Source organism: Coptis chinensis, chromosome 8, assembly GCF_015680905.1.
Source record: "Coptis chinensis isolate HL-2020 chromosome 8, ASM1568090v1, whole genome shotgun sequence".
Taxonomy (NCBI): domain Eukaryota; kingdom Viridiplantae; phylum Streptophyta; class Magnoliopsida; order Ranunculales; family Ranunculaceae; genus Coptis; species Coptis chinensis.
The window spans coordinates 50,456,382-50,470,677 of NC_141463.1; the positions used below are offsets into that span (position 1 = coordinate 50,456,382).

The following is a 14,296-nucleotide window of genomic DNA, read 5'->3' on the forward strand; positions in this document are numbered from 1 at the left end:
TTTTAGAAACTTAGGTTAATATGTAGGTAATAATCTTTGCATCTATCTATAAATATATTACATGAGTATCTATGATTGTTTTTGGCAATAAGTTTAAAAATCTAGGCTAGAGTACTTATTCTACAAATCCTATGAGAATATAGCCTAAAGCCTTATATGAGTGAAACATTTGAGAAATGACACAAGGGGAGAAGTATATTCGAATAGAAAATCACACGCCCACTTGCTTGACCACTATACCATGTCCTAAGAGAGAATTTAGGCCCTTTCCGGATCGATATAGCTAGAAATTCTGACCTAAGTATATTTTTAAGCTAATTAAATCGAGAGCCTTTCATTAGCCCTTCCATAAACCACAATTCCTTTACCCAGTTACAAAAACAAAACAAAATTAAAAAAAAAAAAAAAAATAAAAAAAAAAAAAAAAATCAACCAACCCATTTTAGAATAAGTTTGAGAATAGGATGAGTGAAGAAAAGAGAATAGAAAAACCTGTGTAAATAGAAATTAGTTAGTTGCTTCAGAAAGGAAAAAGAAAAGAAGTTTCCATCCAAAGAAAAGAAAAGAAAAAGAAAAATAGAAATAAAATAAAAACTCCAAAAATAGAATAAAAGGAGTCGAAAAGCCAAAAGAAAAAGGCTAAGGATGGAAACAAAGTGTAGAAGCAAAAGAACAAGGTTTTCTCTAGTTACGTAATATGAAGACCCTATTATCTCAGACTTGCCTTTTTGAATATCCGTTTCCTTCATTCTTAAACTATCTCCTAATCCCCGCAACACCTAATAAAGACCTCTAGCTCAATTAGGAATAGGTTAGTGGGATAGTAAGTCGCAGATGTGTTTGATCAACTTCGGCTTCCTTGTGTGTCATTGAGATTGTAAGGTAAAATATTCCCACTACACACTGGAGTAGCAAAACTTGAGTGGAAAAATCAGAGTGATTTTTGTCTTGACTTTTATGTGAGAACCTACTTAAGAACGCTATTCCAAAGTTTCAGAAACGGACCTGTTACTGCATTTCATAGCATTACTCATTGTATATATGTTTATTCGTAGATGATTGATTATTATGCATATATTAGCTTAGGTTTCGACATGATTATTCTTTATTCATTGCTGGTGAGATGTATAGATAATTGATACATAAATAAGGAAACAATAGTTTTATTTCTTAGTCGTTGTAGTATAGATGAAGTTTGTGAGTACCTTCACTGGAAAACTCTCACGAGGCTATAACTCGTCCACTAGGGAATTCCTAGTGGTTTAAAGCCTTGTTGCATATGGTCAATGTAATCGCTCGACAAAGCGAGTAGATAGAAGTCCATTTTTGGTCACTTATTCTAATTTCTCATATTTGCTTGAGGACAAGCAAAATGCTGTTTGGTGGTGGTTTGATAAGAGCCCAAAACTATAGTTTTAACCCCTTAACCATCTTACTTTTAGACCAATTATGTGAGTAATAATTAAGAGTTAATCTTGATTCACGTGTTTTATGCATTTCAGGGCTTCAAAGTCCATTATGTGCAGAAATGTGCCACTTTAGCGAGATAAAGGAGCAAAGGTCGGTTGCTAAGGAGTTCTGTGAATAAAGACCAAGATTCAAGGAGACAAAGCCTTTGTAAATCCCGGTCAAAAGCTGAAAAGTCAACACGGGCGTAAAACAAATTGCACAAGTCAGCAGAACTTCCGAAGGCCGTATCTTTGGACTCAGACCTCGGAATTGGGAGTATCTTATGTTAAAACGACCGGCTCGGAAAGAGCTTTCCAATGGTCCAAGCCTTGACCCAATCAGAGGAGCAAAAGTGGACGAAATATCTGTCGAAGCCAACTACAGCTGAAGAGCCCATTTTGGACTAAAGAAATTAGGTTTTGGGCCCGATTTTCCGGCCCAAAACATGGCTCCAAGCCCATGCACGATTTTTGGATCTGAAAGTATAAAAACAAAAGTTTGACACTTTGTTAAAAAAAGAGGTTAGGTAGTTAAATTAGGTTAGATAGAAAGTAGCCATTAGAGATTAGTTTTTAGATCCAGATCTAGTTTTACATTATTTAGTTTTATATTAATTAATTAGTTTATTTCTTGAGTATTGAATCATTGTTTTTATTGTTCATTAGATTAATAAGTAGTTGTTATTCATTCAATCATATCTTGTTCTTATTGTTCTATTAGATTTATAAAGTTAATTACTTATTCCATAATGACATGTTCTTATTATTGTTCTTGTGTTGGGAATGGTAGTATAGAAATTTCACATCAAATCATTACTCTCATCATTGTTCCTTTTGGGTTTGATTAGTTGAATTCAATTTAAGTCTAGACAGTTAAGAGTAGAACGAATCCTTACTCATTATATTGCATGATTATGTTTTGAGAGTAAGAAGAATTGATTTAAACGTAAGAACGGTAGGATTACGTATTAGTGTTGTTAACATTAATATTTAGGATTCTACTATTTTTACGGGTATCACTTAGCCTCTAGAGACTCCATTCTAGAACATTGACTTGCCTGAGATTGGTGGAGATTGAGCTGGGACTGTGCAAGAAGCTCTAGAACACTTTCAAACTTCTAATTTTTTGGTGGTAGCGAAGTAATTGCATTCTCCAGGTTGGTAGGTGTGGCATAATTTCTCCTAAGATCAGGCACTAACTCTCCACTTGTATTGGAATTCTGCTGAGAGTATAATTGTTGTTGAGGAACCAACTGTGAAACTTGACTTGTCTGTGGAATATAACTTTGATCTTGAGAACCTGGGGGTCCAACATTCTGTCTCCAATAATTGCCTTGAAAGTTAATACCACCTTGGTTGGGCCTCTGAAATGAGTTCATATTGTACTCTCCAACTGATGTATGTTGATAGTAACCAGGACATTCTAGAGTTTCATGGGAAGTGTCCGAATAGACTTCGCAGTATCGGCTAGCTTGCATGACTAAGAGAGATTTAGCTTGTGACTTGTTAATCTTGGAAGGATTCATGGAGAACTGATTGAATTTCTATCTCAAAGTTTCAATACTGGTGGCCAGGCTGGCTAATGTAGACTTCAGTTCTTGATCTGATTGTTCATGTGCTTGGTAACCAAATTGCTTTGGCTCCCCCTCCATGCTAGCGACATCCTCGTTGCTAGTAGTCCATTGTTTTGTTTCTTCAGCTAAATTCTCAAGAAAGTTGTAAGCTTCCTCTCCATCCATTGATGTAAACTTGCCTTTGTGCATTGACTGTATCATCTACTTGTTCATAGTAGAAAGTCCTACAAAGAAAAAATGAGCCAGTGTGCTCTTATCATAACCATGATGTGGACATGAGACTAGCAGATTATTGAATTTCTCCTAGCTTTGATGATATTCTTCAATCACCTTCCCTTTGAAATTGTTGATGGCTTGCTGCATGGCATCTGTCTTCTGGGATGGGTAGAACTTGTTCATAAACTTTGTTCTCAACTTTTCCCAGTCGTCTATTGAATTGATCAGCTGTGCAGTTAACCATTTGGAGGCTTTACCTTCGAGTGAGAGTGGGAACAGAATGATCTTGATACTCTCATCCCTGATATTCTAGTTCTTGAAAGTTCTGAGGACTGAAAGAAATTTGTTCATGTGAACATACGGCTGAACATTGTCTGAACTATTAAACTTTGGAAGCATAGAGATTACTGATGCTCTAAGCTTAAACTGGTTAGATTCTATCTCTGGAAAAACAATACTGTTGGGTGGGTCTCCAATGATTGGTGAATAGAAATCGCTCAGCTTCTTCCTCTGTTGTGCTTGCATGGGTGGGATAGCTTCAAGATTATTGGTGTCCTTAACACCTCCATTATTACGTGCGGCCATTATATCAATCCCGTCTAGTATTCTTGTGAGTCGGTTGTTAAACCTTGTCCACTGTTGTGTTCTTACCGGACGACGATATGAGCAACGGGGCATACACTAGAAAATGTTATGGGAAAATGACGAACACTATTCTACTATGCTTGAATGCAATTAAATGTGGGCGAAATAATATGCTTGAATGCAATTAAACTAATATACAACTATTCTAAATTATACTAAAATGTAAAACTACTTTTCTTCAACTGGAATGGGCTTTGCAGCTAGTATCTCTCCCGTTGCCTAAAGCTGTCTCTTCGAGGGTTATGGTGAATCACTTGGATTGCTTAAGTACCACGACCCACAGATGATAGTCCCTTTGTCAAGATTCAGACAAGAAACACTAGAGTTTGATGTTTCGCTGTGTTAGCTTACAACTTCAATTGTTGAAAAGGTTCTAAATACAATTATACTAGAAAGCAATAATATTAAACTACGATGTAATTATACTAAGAATGAAATAAAACTAAACTACGATGCAACTATACTAAGAATGAAATAAAAAGAATGAAGATTCGACTAACCGGGATGGTAGATCTTGTCTTCGAGATGTCCTTCAAACTTCTCTCTTTCTCAAAAGGATGGATGATGCGGCTAAAATTACCTCAATATCCAAAATTCTAATCTTCAAAGAAAACGTTAAACATAAACAACTTAAAACGGCAGCGGCGCCATTTGACCTGCGCTCTTTTTGGTGTTTATTGGATGCATGGTATATGGATGATGTGGATAGATGATGGTCGTTGAACAAAATAGAAGTGTATCAAAACCTATTTATCCCTTAATGAGTAAAGGATGAGTAGGGTATCATTCCACTTTGAAGTGTATGTTTATATGAAGGACAGGACTGGAAAGGGGGTTTGAAGGAATTAAAAACTATTATTATAGATATTGTAGATTCTAATGCTAAACTAAACTAAACTAACTAAATTATTGAGAATTTATAAGAGAGGGAATTCATGAGATTAAAATCCACCAATACTTTTGATCTGTGACCTTATGCTTCATGGTTGTCCTCACAAGTAGACTACAATTAGGCAGTCGAGCGAGTGCCGATGCCCTCTTAGACGAATCATCGTTAACGAATAACTCTACTTAAGGGTGTTCCTATGTTTATGCTACTAGTATCTTCTTTCCTTTTATATGAGCTTGGGCAGCTATTCAATGAATCACCATCTAAGGCAAACACAAGAAATATTTTCCCTACTCTAAAACACTACACAACTAGAAGAAAAGTAGAGAATAATAGTATAATATTCAATTACAATAAATAAAACTCTATTCTAGCATTATATTCAATTGCAATAAATAAAAGCATGTCACTAGCAAATATTCAATTGCAATAAATAAAACCCTAAACTAGCATGATATTCGATTGCACTAAATAAAAACCTTAATTTATACTTCCATCCCCTGGTCTAGGCAATGGAACTAATAACTAAAAACATAAAAAACTAACCTGATTGAAGAATACCATGAACCAAAAGAATTAACAAACCCTAAGCACCGGCTTCATCTCCTCCCTTGAAGGAGAATATTAGCATTTCATAAAGAAGGAAGAACGAGAAGAAGAAGAGTCGAAGAACATAAGACTAGAAAGGCTAACTTATTAAGACTCGGCTAGTTAAAACCGAATCTTTTATTATTAATCTCTCTCTGCCTCAAGTTCTGGAGACAAGAGTATAAGTGAATTGGCAAATTACATGAGGCACTTAGGTCCTCTATTTATAGGGGTTACAATGAGTTCTAGTAGCATTCCAAACCGCCATTTGTTTCCTAATACAAATCAACTTCTTTCAGAGTCCAACTTCATCTCTAAAACTGAGAAGGAATTGGCTACAGTGTCGTTTCATGCATCTCAGACGCGAGAGTCGCGTCTGGACGCATGATAGTCGCGTCTGAGATACTCTATTTTTCCTCTTTTGCGGGCTTTGGTCTAAGCAACAAATCATTTAGCCTTGGGCTTCCAAATAGGCTTTAAAATAGGTCCAAGTCGCATCTTTAATAGCTTTAATTCCTTGGCCTTCTCCATGATTGTCCACGGGCTTCCCATGTGATCTTTAATACTCCGAATTGCTCCGTTTTACCCATTTTTCTCTAATATTCCACAAAACTCTCTTTTTCACCTGTAGAATCATAAAACATAACTTACAAACACTATTAGTCCACTAAGATGGCTAAACAAGAGGCATAATCGAGGGTTAAATTGCACTTTCTGAGCACTTATCAACCATTGTAGTAACGTGATGTGTACATATTGGACCAAGTCCTTAGTGTAGCAGATAGGAAGCAACATACACACGGACAAGGAGGAACAGCGAATCAAGGCTGCAGAACCCTAGTCAACGGTGGCAGGTGTACGGTCGACATGGAGGTCGTAGGATGACAAGACAGATGGACGGTCCAGAGGAAAGGAGGGGGGATATAAAAAGGAGAAGATGTGGAGGAAAAGGGAGAGGCTGCTAGAGAAAAGGGAGAGGAGAAACAGTAAAGAGAGAGAAGAAAGAGAGAAAAGAATAGGGTGTGTGTAATAGTGAAGTAGGGGCCTATACTTTTATGTTATAGTGAGTTAGGGGACTATACATTTAGCGCCGTCTGTGAGGACCGAGAGAAGAGCAACTCAGAAATGGCACCAAAGAAAGCAGTGGGTAGGCCAAAGAAGGTTAGGGGTCAGGAGCCGATGCCGGAAGCTGTGATTGAGGAGGGGGAAGAACTGGAAGAAGCGGCGAAAGAAAAAAAGGCGCGTCGATCGTGAAAGAGATCGAAAAGGGCGAGAGAGGAAAACGATGAGCTGCGGAGAGAGAGAGAGAGAAGATGGAGGAGGAGGCAATAGAAGAGCGAAGTGAGGAATCTAGAGACGAGGAGGAGCCCAAACCGAGCCTAGTGGAAAACCCAGTGGCAGGGTCAACAATGGAGCAAGTCCAAGAAATGATAGACAATGATAGGGAGGCCAATCGGTAGCAGACGAAAGAGCGTGGGGGAGCAGCCAGCCAAGTGGTGGCTGGGTTGAACCGAAACCCACTAGCAGATGACATATGGGCATTAGAGGTTCCCAAGCAGTTCGCCCAGCTGAGGTTCGAGAGGTACGACGGTAAAGGAGACCCGGCGGATCACATTCATCATTTTAGACAGCAGATGCCACTCTGGCAGGAGGCTCCATATGATGGTCTGCGGTGTATGATGTTCCTGGCTAGTCTTAAAGGGGGGGCGTCGGATTGGTACTACAGACTGCCGTCTGGGAGCATTAAGAATTTTCAGGAGTTGGAGCAAGCGATCATAGTCACTTTATACATCAGAAAAAGAGGGTGGTGGACATCGCGGCTCTGTTCAATGTGCGACAAAGGTCCGCAGAATCAGTTAGGGAGTTCCTGTGTTGATTCAAGGCAGAGACACTAAAGGTAGAGAATCTGGATGAGAGGATAGCGGTGATTGCATTTGAATAGGGGCTTGCGTCCAGGAACTGGAGTTCACCAGTCCATTGCAAAGAAATCATGCCCTTAATAAAGGGTATGCCAGGGTATGAAGGACCGCGAAGTATGCCAGTGGAGATACCTGAGAAGCCACTCTGTGCATACCATCAGATAAGAAATCATGAGACGAATGACTATTACACTCTGAAGTGGTTAGTATAGAGGATGGTGGAGAAAAGGAGGATGGGAGAATTTGTGAGAGACGGCCGGCATGAAGAGCGAGTGCCACAGCAGGAAAGAATACTGGGAACCATCAATGTGATTTACAGCGGGGAAGTTATGAGTTATAATTCCCATAGAGACAAGATACGGCGGACCGCAAGCATCTAGCAAATTAATGAGAAAACGGATAGGCCACGGCAAAGAGAGATCTCAGCAGCAAAGAAGGATAAAATCATCTTTAGCAGCGCAGACCTACGGGCAGTGGACTCGCCATATGAGGACGCGTTGGTCATTACAGTGGCAATGGGAAACTACATGGTGAAATGGGTGTTGATCGATTGTGGAAGTGCGGTAGATCTGTTGTTTAGAGGAGCCTTGGAGGAAATGGGAGTTGATCCGAAACAGCTGCGCCCTTCGCGCACTAATTTGTATAGATTTAACGGGAGTATGACAGAGCCCATGGGGGAACTCTTATTGCCTGTGACGGCGGGGTTGGTGACCATCTTCGCCTGTTTTATGGTAGTAGATTCAGCTTCGTAATATAATGTAATCTTGGGAAGGCGGTCCCGTCTACGTATTATCAAGTGATACGGTTCCCCACACCTACCGGCATGTATAAGGTCTACGGGGATCAGGTAACAGCCAAGAATAGTCACAGAGGAACTGTGAAACGGTTGATCGGCGGGTCAAAAGGAGAAACTTCCAACCCTAGGAAAAGGCTGGCATAGCAATTACAGTGCACCTCGGGGAAAGGGGATGATGAGACGTCAGGCGGATCCCAAGACGCTCGACGAGATAGAGATAGTGAATATTGGGATAGGGGAAGAGGAGAAGCTCATGTCGGTAGGGTCAAGTTTGCCCGAGGAGTGGAGGGCTAAGTTGATACAGTTCTTGTCAGATAATAGAGATGTTTTCACATGGACAATAAAGGATGTTACGGGGTTGGACCCAGAGTTCGCATGTCACCACCTACATATGAGAAAGGACGCCAAACCAGTAAGACAAAAGATGCGAAGTATCAGGCCGAAATACGCTGAGGGGATTCGGGAAGAGATTGCCAGATTGAAAGGGGCAGGGATAATCCGAGAGGTGGAGTTCACAGACTGGTTATCAAACACAGTCGCGGTACCGAAAAAGAATGGGAAAGTACGTATATGTGAGGACTTTACCGATGTCAACCTGGAGTGCCCGAAGGACAGCTATCCCATGCCGCGAGTCGATGAGTTGGTGGACAGGACGGCCGGGTTCAAAATCTTTTCTTTCATGGACTCCTCGATGGGGTATAATCAGGTCGCGATGTATGGGCCAGATCAAGAGAAGACATCATTTGTGGTAGAGGGTGGTACATACTGCTATACGAGGATGTCGTTTGGTTTGAAAAATGCAGGGGCAACATTCCAGCGGTTGGGAGAAACAATGTTCGCAAGCAAGATCCGGAGGGGAATCAAGATTTATATAGACGATATGGTGGAGAAAAGCATGTCAGAAGAGGAACATATAGACGGGTTACGAGAAACTTTCGGGATACTACGTAAATACAATTTGAAACTGAATCTTGAGAAGTGTACTTTCGGGGTGACTACAGGAAAGTTTTTGGGTTATATTGTTACTCATAGGGGAATCGAGGCCAATCCCAAGCAGATAAGGTCCTTGGTAAAGATGCCATCACCTCAGAATGTGAAGAAAGTGCAGCGGTTAGCAGGAAGGGTCGCGGCATTGAATTGATTCATCTCCAAGTCATCCGATAAATGCTGACCACTGTATCGATTGTTGAGGAGCACACCGGACTTCGTATGGACCGCAAAGTGTGAGGAGGCATTCCAGGACTTGAAAAAATATTTGGGCAAAGCGCCTTTGCTGTCAGGGCCCGAGGTCGGGGAAAAGTTGTATTTGTACTTGGGGGTCACAGAGTATGTGGTTGGTTCAGTTCTAGTGCGTGTGGTAGACAAAATAGAGAAGCCGGTGTATTTTCAAAGCAAGACTTTGTTAGATGCAGAGACGCGGTATAGTAAGATTGAGAGGTATGCCTTGGCACTAGTTTTCTCAACCCTCAAACTGAAACCCTACTTTGAAGCACATGTGGTAGTGGTAGTAACAAATCTGCCTCTAAGACAAGCACTGAGGACATAAAATTCGGGTAGAATGTTAAAGTGGGCAGTGATACTGAGTTCCTATGAGATACAATATCAGGTAAGGACCGTGGAAAAGGTGAAGGCAATGGCTGAATTTCTGGTGGAGTTTCCTGCAGAGGATCCCACCTGGGGAGAGGAAAAAGTTATGGAACCAGAACGAGAGGGTGAGCCAGATATCCAAGACCTGTGGGATAAGAGGAATGGGTGGAGGGTATTCGCAGATAGATCGGCGACAGATACATGCAGCGGCATAGGGGTGGTATTGGTTACGCCCGACAATAGCATAATAGAGCAAACCATGAAACTATGGTTCGCGGCATCCAGTAATGAAGCAGAGTACGAAGCAGTGATTGCATGATTAAGAATGGCCGAAGATTTGGGAGTGTAGGAGCTGATAGTATATTTTGATTCAAACTTAGTGGTGTGCCAAGCGAATGGAGGGTTCGCAGCTAGATGCCCCAGGATGGCCAGATATTTGGAGGTGGTGCGTAAAAAGTCGACCAAGTTCACAAAACTCCGTTTCCTACATTTGAGCCGGGGAGAGAACAGACATGCTGATGCCCTAGCATATGTAGCGGCCGCCATCCCTGGGTCGGAGGAAAGAACAATACGCGTGGGAAGACTAGAAAAACCGAGCACCGGGAGGTGTTAGAGATTTGTCAGGTCACGGAGGAGAAAGAGAGTTGGATGGATCCAATTAAGGACTTTTTGGCAGGGAAAGAAGTGACAGATAAAAAAGAAAGAAGGAGATGAGATCAAACTTCTTAGAGATACGTTTTACTTAAAGGAGAGCTATATTGGAAAAACTTCAATGGGCCACTGTTAAAATGTTTGGGTCCGCGGCTATCGCGTGAAGTGTTGGCAGAATTACATGAGGGAGATTGTGGGAGCCACTCAGCGGGGAGAACGACGGCCCATCGCTTACTTACACAGGGGTATTTCTGGCCCCACATGAGAGGGATGCTGTGGAATTTGCTAAGAGATGTGACAAATGCCAAATATTTGCCCAGTTGATATTCGCCCCCGCAGAACCCCTTCATAACGTCTCAAGTCCGTGGCCTTTTGCTATGTGGGCAATGGATATAGTGGGGCCGCTGCTCATGGCCAGTGGCAAAAGGAGATTCATGCTCGCGGCAACGGATTATTTCACAAAATGGATTGAAGTCGTGCCCCTACAACAGGTGAAGGAAGCACAAATCATCAAGTTTCTATGGGAGAATATCATCTGTAGGTTTGGGTTGCCATACGCAATCATCGCGGACAACGGTACTCAGTTTACGTGAGCGAAGGTGGCCAAGTTCTTGCAAGTCTACAAAGTGAAACAGGGGTTCTCGGCCCCTTACAATCCCGAGGGCAACGGACAGGCAGAGGCATCCAACAAGATCATCATGAACAATTTTAAGAGGAAATTGGAAGACAAGAAAGGGGCATGGGCCGACGAGCTGAATCATGTACTATGGGCCTACCGGACCACACCTCGGTCGTCCACCCGAGAGACTCCATTTTCCTTGGCTTACGGGGTGGAGGCCGTGATCCCCTCAGAGATGGTGGCAGCTACGACGCGAACGAGGGCCGAGGAAGAAGGGTCAAACTAGAGAATTTTGGCAGCGGACTTGAATTTAGCAGAGGAGAGAAGAGATATTGCCTGCATAAAACTGGAGGAGTATCACCGGAGATTACAAAGACAAGATAACCGTAAAGGTCAGCCAAAGGCGTTCGGTCGGGTGACTGGTGCTCGATAAGAGCCCAAAACTGTAGTTTTAACCCTTTAACATCATACTTTTAGACCAATTATGTGAGTAATAATTAAGAGTTAACACCGATTCGTGTTTTATGCATTTCAGGCTTCAAAGTCCATTATGTGCAGAAATGTGCCACTTTAGCGAGATAAAGGAGCAAAGGTCGGTTACTAAGGAGTTCCGTGATTAAAGGCCAAGTTTCGAGAAGACAAAGCCTTTCTAAAAGCCCGGTCAAAAGCTGAAAAGTCGACGGGGCCTTAAACAAAGACACAAAGTCGCTGAAACTTCCGAAGGACATATCTTTGGACTCAGACCTCGGAATGGGGCCTACCTTATGTCAAAACGACCGGCTCGGAAAGATCTTTCCAATGGTTTAAGCCTTGACCCAATCAGAGGAGCATAAGTGGATGGAAAGTCTGTTGAAGCCAACTGCAGCTGAAGAGGCCTTTTGGATTTGAAAGACTGGGTTTTGGGCCTGATTCTCTGGCCCAAAACATGGCTCCAAGCCCATGCACGATTTTTGGATCTGAATGTATAAAAACAAAAGCTTAGCTCTTTGTTAATGGTAGATAGTTAGACCTAGAAATAGATTAGATTAGTAGCCTCCATTAATGAATTCTAGATCTAGTTTTTCATGTAGATTAATTAAGTTTAGTTCCATTTCAATTATTGTATTAGATTAAACCTTTGAATCTTGTTCTTCATTTTGATTAGATCAATAAAGTAGTATTTTTATCAATTTCGATTTTGTCATTTCCATTCCTAGATCTAATTTCAATTCCTGTCTTTATTTCATTTGAGTCATTAAATTAGATTTCATTATTGTTTAATTAAGTAAATTTCAATTCTTTATATCATGTTTAGTTTAAATGTAATCGAAATGATTGCGTAATGATTCTCGGCTAAACCTCCATTAAAGGGGTTGAGAAGCCTTGATGAAAGCTTGATTCGAATATCGTTAGAATCGCCGTAATTTCCTTTCCACTCTAGAAACGATTAGTTCACCATGAGAATGGGTTTAATCGCTTCACATGCTAGTTATGAATTGGTAGGAATGCCATGTGTAATTAGGGATTAGGAAGAACCAATTGTTCTGCGAAGCGATTCAATTCGGATTACTGACGATTAAATCGTTAATAGGATTAAGTCGAAGTTAAGGTGGAATCAATCCCCTCTAACTCCTTATCATAGAATCAACGTAGCATTCCCTTAGTTATTCCCATCGTCGACTAGTTGCATTTCGTGGGTAGTTGCATCGTAGTCTAGTTGCCTTTTTCGTAAATCTCTCATTAGACTTTAAGTTTAGAGTACTTACACTTGAGAACATAGCATGCGGAAGGACTAAGAGTGGAACGAATCACTCTACTCCACTATATCTCATAGACTTAAGAGTAGAATCTTTGATAAATATAGGCACTTAAGATAGTTTTAGTTTACTTACGTTTTGATTTCATCGTTCATTTCGTGAGTAGACTATTTATTTTACTTTTATCAAATGGCGCCGCTGCCGTCTTAGTTTCACTTTCGCATTGTTTTCGTAGTGTTAGTACTTTTCTTAAAGTCCCATTTCACCCACCCACCCATGTTTGATTCATACTGTGGTTATCCGATTCAACGTTGGAAAATTCCGGGAAAAATTACCGAAAGAGCCGATCACGCTTCTAGTAGAGCGCACAAGCCTATATACTGGAGCAAAAGCGCGACCGGCCCCCATGTGGAGCGCGACCCGCCCTAAAAACACTGTAATTTGAAAATTACCCGGAGCGACAGCTTCCGGCGAACGCGCCAGCGCATTAATTTTTCCGGATTTCGGCGGTTTGATTTGAACTTTGATTTTTCATATTTTTCGTGTTCTAACTTTATATACACAATCGAACACGCGTAAACAAGACGCTATTCATAAGCGAAGCAAGGACACAATCAGGTATTCCTTTCTTCCACACCTCGCTCTCCTGTTAGAGGTTTATACTAGTATATCAGAATTGTTTGGAGTGTTGATGTGTTTAGCTAAGTTTGGTTTTATCCTTGTATGAGATTAGGTCTGGCCGAACAAAAACACCGAACGTAATTACACAACAACGTCAACAAACAAGTCTATCTAGTATACCACCCACTACACCTCTAGCTACTATTTCACACACATCACCTGAGACAATGCCCGACGAAGAAGAGAGGCCTCTCTCTGACTTCTACAAAGCCTTGAGCAATAGCCCCAAATCGTGCATCGTTCTAGCAGACCCACCGGGGGATTTCCGAATCCCCCCAAATATTTTTAATTTGTTACTCGTTTTTCATGGATTAGACCATGAAAAACCTTATCAAACACGTGGGATTGAACAAGTCTTAACAACATTCCACCATCCTACGGTTGGTACCGGAACAAATTAAATTAAGGGTATTCCCTTTCACCTTAGCCGATAAAGGCTGCGTCTTGGTTAACGCCCAAACGCCTAATTCTCAGGACTCGTGGGCTAAACTTGTTCAAATTGTTTATGGAACATTTTACCCACCCCCTAAAGACGGATGAGATGCTTTCCAAGATTCATTTCTTTCGACAAAATCCTCATGAAACATTTTGAGAGGCTTGGAATCGTTTCACCGATCTCCTTATAGAGTGTCCACATCATAACTTAGCGAAAGACACGTTAGTTCGTGCCTTTTCAAAGGACTTCTACACCACCATAAAGAAGTCCTTGACATAATGAATGGGGTAGTTTCTTAAGCAAAGGAGCTTGGAGGCTTATAAATTTTTAGAGGACCAAACTAAGCGAAATAACAACCGGGGTAGTGGCGATTACTCCCGCTCCGCTAGTTCTTCTTCTTCAACAGCTTAAGGCTACCAAGATGTATGAGGTTAAATCAGATCCTGAGCTTAAAACTCTAATTGAATCCCTCACAAAAAAGGTAGAGGCCATTTATGTACAACAAAAGCCA

The 14,296-nt window shown here is 41.2% G+C and overlaps 1 pseudogene; it reads right to left on the minus strand.

Annotated features, from left to right (window-relative positions):
* Positions 1-13,900: 13,900 nt before the first annotated feature.
* LOC147481830 (small nucleolar RNA R71) lies at positions 13,901-13,994 on the minus strand (annotated as a pseudogene).
* Between the last annotated feature and the right edge of the window lie 302 nt (positions 13,995-14,296).